The sequence below is a fragment of the Sturnira hondurensis genome, unplaced genomic scaffold (genome assembly GCF_014824575.4).
Source record: "Sturnira hondurensis isolate 20B ecotype Veracruz unplaced genomic scaffold, ASM1482457v3 Scaffold0021214, whole genome shotgun sequence".
NCBI lineage: Eukaryota > Metazoa > Chordata > Mammalia > Chiroptera > Phyllostomidae > Sturnira > Sturnira hondurensis.
The window spans coordinates 11,771,153-11,781,328 of NW_028093845.1; positions in this window are offsets into that span (position 1 = coordinate 11,771,153).

Below are 10,176 nucleotides of genomic sequence, written 5' to 3' on the forward strand. Positions count from 1 at the left end.
TTCATTCTTTGCTCCCATTTAACTAAAACTGTTCTCAGTACGATCATCAATAACCTTCACCTTATCAAATCCAATTCATTTTTTAAATTTTTGTATTGTGTATACATGTGTTTAATTTATATAGTTTCCAAATGAGACAATGTACATGGAATTTAGTATCTTGCTTTCCATTTAGTTTGCTTTCTTTCTCCTTCCTCCTCTCTTCTCTCACCCAAATTCCCATCTCTACCCTCCCCAGACAAATAAGGTCATCTTCCTTAAAGTAGATCGTCTCCATTTTTAACCATGCTCCTACAATTGTATGCAAATATGTATACAGGCATACACATAATGACCCAGAATAAGAGTGTATAAATGGATACACCAAAAAGGGGGGTTTTATTTGTAAAATACTGTGTATTTATACTTACATGCTCAAACTTCGGTCACTTTCAAAATACTCTCCATTTGAGGCAGTACACCTATCGAGACGTTTTTTCACTACTCAAAACAGTTTTCAAACTCGTCAATTTTGATACCTTTTGGTGCTTCTGCCATTGTTTGTTTCACTTCAATATCGGCAGATTTTTCATCCAGGGAAATAAAAAATAGTCACTCAGGACAAGATTGGGTGAATAGGAAGGGTGGAGCATGTAGGTGTTGCCATTTTTGGTCAAAAACTCCTGAACACTCAGGGTGGTTTGGGTAGGTGTGATCGTAAATCACCCCATCATGAAATGGGCAAATGTGTTGAAAATGTCTGCCAAAAAAATTTACTGAAGCCGATGCAGCCTCTCACTACAACACCAGCTGCTACACTGATACAGATGGGTTCCTAGAACACCCAGCTAGTGGGGGAAGCCTGTACTCCAAGGGACCCACCCTCCAAAAGATAATCCTTCTTGTGGGGGGGTCCCCCTCGTATGTGCACACATACACACAGCGATGGGATTCAACATGCCGTAGTCATCTTGTTTTTTTTCACTACTGCGTGGCAACATTGAGCCAACTAAAATGGCTCTAATTTGTATTTTCCACTAAGATTAATGTCATAATTTAAAATATATATATTCATAATGTATATAGGATTCTTATGACACAGAATATATATTTTTCCAAATGGATTTCTAAAGAGACTATAACAGTTCATATTTCTCATCATTGGGGATGAAAAAGGGGATCTGTAATAAATACTACCAAAAGTTACTTTACAGGGTAATCTGACCATAAAGCCCTAACCAGGCAGGTCATGGTGGGCAGTCTCACCGCAGGCTGATAAACGGATTCTCTTCCCTTTAAGCAAGCCCTGCTCATTGTTTCAGTGCTTCCAGGTTACACCTTCAAAAGGCCTCTTTTTCAGACCCGTCTGAAACTTAACATTCTGAAGAGACCACATAGTCTTGTTAACAACTATCCTGTAATCCAGTCCTTGGCTTGCTTTCTCCTCAGTTGTGTTACCTTCCCTATATTCCCTCCCTAATCTCAAAGACATAAAAGAAACTGCAAAACTGTCATTTTCCGGAGCTTTTAAGATCTTGCTTCCCAGCATTTTTGTCCATGTGGTTCAGATACACTCAAAAATTCTCTATAGGTTTGGACATTTCTCCTATCCACACTATCCATTTTTATGTACTTATTGCTTATTGGGAATTACTCTGCCTGGTTTCAGGAGTTGTAACTGCCCCCCATGGCAAAGGCCAAGTGAGCGACCTCCGGACTGGGAGCCACTAAGGAGATAAAACTTGTCTCTTGCGTCAAGCACTGCTTCTACTTCATCCCCTGCCCCCAATGCTTGGTCGGTTAGTCAGAGACAGGTAAGACCCCTCTGAGAGGGGGCAACCTAAGCCAGGCACGATCACTTGGGAGGCGATCGTGGAAGGACTCGGAGGGCTGCAACAAAGAGGGAGTGATGGACCCTCGTCCCCCTGGCTACTGTGACATAGCCTGAGTGGCCCATTTCCATCTGGGAGAAGCCCTTCCTGGCTCTAATCCACTTAAGCCTGAAAACCTGTGATGGGGGAGGCAGTGCAGCCTCTTGCTGGCTAGAGCAGGATCCAGGGTGATCGGGCATAAGAAAGAATTCCTAAAAGTCCTGTGAAGCCTGCTTTGCTAAAGTACTTTCATTCATATGATAAAGGTCCAAGCAGGAAATCAGTATGTCTCCCAAAGTTTTTGCAACCCCCTTACCTGACAGACACTGACTCAGACTAAGCTCTCAGATTTCTTTGAAATGTTACCTACTGTTTAATCTTTGCCACCTGACATTGATTGACGAGCTTTACCTATATTCCTGTGTATTACAACCCAATAAAAGCCCTTCAGGAAGGGGCTCTTGGCCTTTCTCCTCTGAGAGATTGGCCACCTCTCCTCCCCAAGCAGATCATGTCTTGGTAGTTTCACTTTCATCTGTGGTGGACAGGGGTACTTTGCAGGCAAAGTTGCCCCCACAATTGTTCAGTATGTATTATTATATATTACATAATATGTATTTGTATGGTATTAGTGTTAACTCTTTGTAACCCACATTGAAATTTCTCCCATATTTATTATGTATTATTGATATTTGACTTTGTTTCTATTTTGTTGCATGTGTTACTTTTTGTCACATACAATATCTTGTCATGTGTAATGCATACTTTTTTGCCCAAGTTTTTTAGGGAAAGATAAGGATGTGCATTGTACAAGGGTAGTACCAGAAATACCTGGTATCTGTTCTTGCATTTGGTAGTTATGTTACATAAAATTTCTTGTACCATATGTTAAAATTCCTTTCTAATACAAACATTCAGTATCTAAATATAAATAAATTAGAAATTGATTTTAAAAATTAAAATGAAAGATTTTTTTCTGAAACTTTGGGCCAAAACCACAGGTGTACATTATACACAGGAGTGCATTATACATGGCAAAATACGGTCAGTTGTCCCGTCTTTAGTTTCCTATCCCCTTCCCCTGTACCATCTCCCTACTCTCTCTCTAAAACAATTTTTTAATCACTTTGTGTGTCACATGAAAGCCTTTAGTGCAAATTGGACTTTCAATATTTTCTCTTTGATTGAAACATATTTGTCAAATATTATAGTTTCATGTATATCTTGATCTCAATGATCTTCTATCTTTTCTATTCTTATTTAATGCAATTATTAGTCTATTGACTTTACTTCATACTGAAGCCTATTGGCTTTCGAGTATGTGCTGCTAACTCATGAGTAAAATTCCCCTCAACTTTAAAATTCCCTTTATTTTTGTACAATTTTCTGACTACTCTGTAAGAATTTTAAGACAATTTAATCCAATTTTAAATGCTTTTTTATTCTAATGTGAATTTTATTGATTTATACATTAATTTTAAGAGACCCTTTTACAATTTTTTCATGCTATTAAACCTCAATCAATTGCTTTTAGTAACTGATTTCTATAGCTGTTTTTCTTATATGTCTTGTACATTTCTTGGTAAATTTATTTTAACATTATTATCATATTTTTCTTTTGCTATTGTGAACAAAATATTTTACCATTAGCATTTCAAAGTGCTTATTGCTATTAAAATGTGTATATTTATTGTTTTTCAATTCTTTGTTTTTCCTAATCTGCAAGGTTTTCTAGGTATATAATATCAACAAAAGTTTTCTATTTTTCTGTGTTTGTAATGATTATTTCATTTTTTAACCTTGTCAATCACCCACTCGATCCTTCAGGTTAATATTTAGTATTAGATAATAACAGTTAACATTCTTGCTAGATTCTGGTTTTTATTTTTAAAAGTTTATGACTTTCAACACTTGTAGGCTTTTTATAATCTCCATTGTGTTCAGTTTCCTTCAATTTCTATTTTACTCAAGAATCTTCATTATGAATAACTGCCAAATCTTAAAAATAGCCCTTTTAGCATATTTTGATATATTTTCTCCTTTTCTTATTTTATATAATTGATTGTGCTGATAGAATTACTGAGATTAAAATGCTTGAATTTCTGGAAGACAATCCTCTTTTCCATTGTGCATTAGCCTTTGTTTGTGTGTTTTACAGTGCTACATTTTTTGGCATCAAATTTAATTATATTTTATTGATTATGCTTATTACAGTTGCTCTTTGTCCCCCTCCACCCAGCACCTCCTCCATACCCTCAGGCAATTCCACCCACTTTGTTCGTGTCTATGGGTCATGCATGTCTGTGGGTCATGCATGTAAGTTTTTTGGCCACTCCGTTTCCTATACTGTACTTTAACATCCCCATGGCTATTCTGTAACTACCTATTTATTTGTTCTTCTTAATACCCTCACCTCTTCATCCATTCCCAAAGACACCCTCCCATCTGGCAATCACCAAAAGGCTCTCTGTATTCATAATTCTATCTCTGTTCTTGTTTGCTTAATTTGTTTTTTAGATTCACTGTTGATAGATTTGTATTTTTTGCCATTTTACTGTTCATAGTTTTGATCTTTTTCTTAAATGGGTCCCTTTAGTATTTCATATATTAATGGTTTGGTGATGATGAACTCCTTTAGTTTTTGTTTGTTTGTCTAGGAAAAAAACTAAACTGCCCTTCAATTCTAAATGACAGCTTTGCTGGGTAGGGCAACTTTGGCTGGAGACCATGCTTTTCATGACTTTGAATATTTCTTGCCAATCCCTTGTAGCCTGAAAGGTTTCTTTTAAGAAATCAGATGACAGCCTTATGGAAACTTCCCTGTAGGTAACTAACTTTTCTCTTGCCACTTTTAAGATTCTCTTTGTCTTTAACCTCTGGCATTTTAATTGTGATATGTCTTGGAGTGGGCCTCTTTGCATCCATCCTGTTTGGGACTCTCTGTCTTTCCTGAAGTTGTATGTCTATTCCCTTAATCAAATTAGAGAAGTTTTCTTTCATTAATTTTTCAAATAGAAAAATTTCTTGCTCTTTCTCCTCTCTCTGGCACACCTATAATGTTAATGTTGTACCTCTTGAAGTTGTCCCAGAGGCTGTTTATGCTATCCTCATTTTTCAGATTCTTTTCCCTTCTTGTTCTGATTGGAAAAATTGTTTTTTGCTTTCTTAGATTTCATATCATTGATTTGATTCTCGGCTTCATCCACTCTACTGTTGTTTCCCCTGTAAATTGTTCATTTCAACTAGTATATCCTTCGTTTCTGACTATATCTTTTGTATGCTGTTGAGGTCCTCACCAAGTTCCTTGAGCATCTTTGCAACCAGCATTTTGAACTCTGCATCTGATGAATTGCTTATCTCCATTTCATTTAGCTCTTTTTCTGGACTTTTGATCTGTTCTTTTATTTGGGCTGTTTCTTGTCTCCTTGTTTTGGCAGCCTCCCTGTTTGTTTCTATGTATTAGGTAGAGCTGGTTTGAATTAGTGCCTTGGGAATGTGGCCTAATATAGTAGGCATCCTGTAGGGTCCAGTACCACAGCCTCCCCTTTCACCTAAGCTGGGTGGTCAAGGTACACCCTTTGTGTGGGCTGAATACATCCTCTGCTTGTAGTTGAGCCTTGGTTGCTATTGGTAGGTCAGTTGGAGAGATTTACACAGGCCAGTCAGCTGCAAGGATTGGCTGTGAACACTCACCAACCACCAACCTCTACCCTCTGTAGAGAATCAGCTGTGCAGAGGCAGGGTGGTGGTGCTCTGACATGGTCTGTAGCTGTCCACGGGGTGTACAAGCCCAGGAATTTGGGGCAGAACAAGGTCAGCTGCCGTCTGTGTTTTGCCCGGGGTCACCCTGCCTGAGCTATAAAGAAATCTGAGATGACTGCTGCTTGTGCTGGGCTTAGAGAGTCCCTGAATCTAGGATGACTGCTAGTGGGGCTCACTATGACCAGCTGTTGCTTCTTTGAAAGGATTTAGGGAGTTGTTTAGCATGAGCCAAGACCAACCACTGATATGGAAAAGCAGAGTGGATGGATCCATAAGTTAGGCGATGCAGACTCTCTGGGCATCTTTAAGGCTGGTCAAAGTGTTTCATGCATATTGATGGAGTCTCAGATAAAACACCAGCTTGCTCACTCTGTGGGGTGAGGGTTTAGAAAAGGGACAATGGCCTCTGCTCAGCTTGATGCTAGATGCTTCAGTATCTTCCTGTATACCACTGGTGACTTCCAAGTTGCTCCCCCAGTGCTGGATCTCAGATGGAGTGAGTCTGAGTAGGTGAATCCGTGTGTGGGTTCTTTAAGAGGAACTGCTTGGGGCTCCAGTAGTTTCTTCCACTGACTCAAGTCCCACTGGTTTTTGCCACCAGAAGTTATGGGTACTTATCTTCCTGGTCTGGGGGGCCTGGTGCATAGCTGGGACTCCTTGCTCCTGAGATACCCCTCCCAAATATTTACCCACCCCATGTGTGTGAGGGACCAGCCTGTTCCGCATCTGTGCCCTTCCTACCAGTATAGATGGATGTTTTCTTTAATTCCATAGTTGTCAAATTTCCATTAAACTTGATATCTGATGATTCTGAATGATGGTTGTTCCATACTTTAGTTGTAATTTTGATGTGGTTGTTAAGAGGCTAGCTATGTCTGCCTATGCTGCCATCTTGACTACAAGTTGCTACGTTTTTATTTCGTATTTTCACCCATGTGTACAAGTTACATCAGTATATGGATTTTTTCATCTTTTGTTTTTCAGGTATTTATACTAATGTTACACAAGCCAAATTAAATTAATTGAGGAGTTTTTCCCTTAAAAAAATTGAGATTGTTTAAATAACATTGGAATCATCTTTCCTGCAACCCTAGCACTTTTAAAATTATGGATTGTTTTTTTAAAATCACATTTTCATTTTTATTTGATACTGTTCCATTAACATTTAAATTTCACCTTGGGATACTTTCCATCATTTATGTTTTTCTGGGAATTACGCATTTCCTCTATAGTTTCCAGTTGTGTTGCTGTGCAGTTTCACACAGCATTTTAAAGTGAACACATTTCTATTTTCATTTTATTTCCCTTCTAGGCTGAATTTAAATGTAGTTGAAAACTCTGTACTTCTAAGTTTTGAGTTTCTTAAATTTGTTGAATGGATGTTATTGATTCCTATATTTAGTGTGTTAATGTAGAGGAATACATGGTGAATACTAATGAAAAATTACAAGAAATTAAAAATTTTAGTGAATTGTTTGTTAACGTTTTTATTTTCATACTAGTACAGTGTTCATCTCTGTAATTATGCAATTTATTGCCCTCTTCCCCTTGTCTATATTATTTTGGAAAATTACACTCTTATAATAGAGATTAGGAATTTGTTAACATTGTGGCTGACCTATCTAACAACAGTGCTCTATGAGAACAGAATCACAGGCATACTTTTTTTACAAGCAAAGAATCAAGCACTTAAACCAAGGAAGAGTTAGAGAATGATGTCTTCTGACCAAAAGACATAGATATGCCTATCTAACAGATTTGCAATGTTCAAGACCGTAACGAATACAAAACTTCATAATACAATGGCTAATAACTAATATGGCCTAATTTTTATATTATAATAATGATTGCTATGCATGATTTTACAAAACTGAAGCAAAAAATAAAAGTAGATTGTGTGAACATGAGAGAAAATGAGCTTCCAGTAAAAGACTTTTATGGTAAAAACACAACCAGAGATAATGTAGCATAGCTTAAAAAAAACCAAGCAAACAAACAAAAAAAAACCTGCTATGGGAGTTTTTTTACATTCCAATCTTTGGTGCAAAGGGAAAGCAATGGCCAGCGGTGAGACAGCAAAAGGATTTTAATCCTTCCTAAAAGGAAGGAGGTCGGGTAACACAATTGATGTAGTGTAAATCACTATTCCTTTATTTAGTTTTCCTCATATGTTAACAAATTAAATTTTGTAGTGGATTACAATCATGAAACTTGAAGAGTTTCAGTTGAATGGAAAAACTTCCAATGATAAACTTCCAAAGAGCAAGAAATGAGTCAAGCTATTTTCTGTACTAATTTTCCACCAGTATCTGCCACTCTAAGCACGGAGCTTTTAACTATTTGAAGTGGAGCACGCTATCATCAAATGTAACACATACCCTGTCTTAAATATTATATAGTACTTATATTCAAATATATCATCAGACATCACTTGTATGATACGGTGACAGTAATGTTCTCAGGGACTGTGGTGTGCAGGATCCTGTATTTAATGGTCTTGAGGTGCTATGCTTTTTATATTCCCATTTAATTTTTTTTTTTTTGGTTCCCTCTTCCCCTGTGGTCAGTTGTCACATTACATTGTTTCCCTACCTCTAACAGGACCCTGCAGACACTTGGGATTTGTTCAGGAGCAGGAATCAGACAACCAGGTATGAGGTAAGAAAAAGGAGACTCTGGATATGGGGCCCCGAGGCAATCACTTCTGAATAAAGCACATGAGTATTACTAGTCCATCTCTCCTGGTCTTCTCCAGATTGGTGATGCTGTCACAGCTGGATTCTAAATGAATGAAGGGCAATTAGTTAGATGCTTCTGGCAGGTAGTACATAAAATATCCACCCTGACAGGTGTGGCTTACCTCCAGAAAAGTGAAAGGTCACTGGTTCAATTCCCTGTCAGAGCACATGCCTGGGTTGCATGCCAGGTCCCCAGCTGGGGGCCTGGAAGAGGCAACAATGGATGTTTCTCACATTGACTTTTCTCTTTTCTTCCTCTCTTCCCCCGACTCCAAAATTAAATAAAATGTTTAAAAATATATCCACCATAATTTAAGGACCCTGTTGAACCCTAGAGTTTCGAGAAAGTAAAACTCCCTCTGCAGAGGAAGAGTCTGATAGCACATTTCTAAAGATTATATAAGGCTGAACTACACAGATCAGCAGATGGCTTCATTAGCTTTGCATAAATTAACAAATTAGGCTACAAAAGACATTAAGCAATTTAATGAGTCATGAGGCATTGAATTCAAAACTGATTTGTAATGTGCTTTTCATCATACAACTTCCTTAATTATCTATATGAATGAATCCTTAATAACTCCAGCCTGCTCAACAGTTTTGGCTACCTGTTTACGTACTGGCGGTGCTCATTTGCTGAGTCAGGCGATGAGTGTCTGCTGGGCAAGAAGCCATCCTCCAAACAATCATGAGACACAGTAACAACAAGCGCTGTTTCTCGAAGGTTTCAAAACTCAAGATATGTACTTCAAGAGCTAAGTTATCTTAGTATTAATTTAGATGCAGTTGCTTATAAGATGTCTATTTTTTAAGGAAGACATGATGGAATTCTGTGAATTTATAAGCAGAAGTGATAGCAACTAATCATGATGCATAATATCATTTAAAGTTTTTTGCTACCAGCCCCAGGCTGCTGAAAAATTTGCATAGGTGGGAAAATTATTTCGGCACAGCTCTTCACCAGAAACAACTGAAAAATGTGAGTGGTTGGGGGGGAGGCTTTACTGGGAGGGGACCTCTTACCTTTCGGGTGTGAAAATTACCTTTTATGAGATGGTGTTTTCAATTTTTTAAATGTTCTTGAATCTGACAACATTTAAAGCTGATAATTTCATTTTAGTCTCCACTTTTTTAGGAAATTTTCTCTTCTATGAAATCTAAGTATGGGAACCACTAGGACATCTAAATGTAAGCATTTTGCTGTGAGCCAGTGAACAGTTTTAAAGAAAAGCATTTAAAAATGCACCCCAGACCAAACTGGTGAGGAGGATTTTGGCTAGTCAAACTTTTGGTGAGGAGGATTTTTCCCAAAATCTTGTGACCGACCGTGTAAAAATAAATGGTTCATCAGATGGTAAAGCCCCTTTAGAAGAAAATGTCTCAGGAAAAAATGCCCAGAATCAATGTGAGAGCAGTGTTATATTTATCCCTCCTCCCAGGTGAGGGAAGAGTAACAATGTTGGACTTACGCCTTGTAAAACTTCTCAAAAGCACAACTAACCTGACTTTAAAATTCCTGACATTGGTCATGTGAAAGTAAGGATCACACGACAGAACCTACTGACATTACATGTAATAAAAATCGAGGTCCCAGGCTTGGTGCAGTGTTTGTTATGGGTAAGTGCTCAATAACTACTAGCTTCGATTCTAACTGACAGAAGAATTCCGTATGTCTGCCTCCTTCCTGTACCTTCTTCATCTATAAAAACGGCATAGTGAACTGACTAGATTCTACCTTTAAACAGACAGACTTAAGAAAAGCTAATAATACAAGAACTGTAATATAAAATAAAACTAAATAGACTCAGGTAAAAAAATTACAAAAA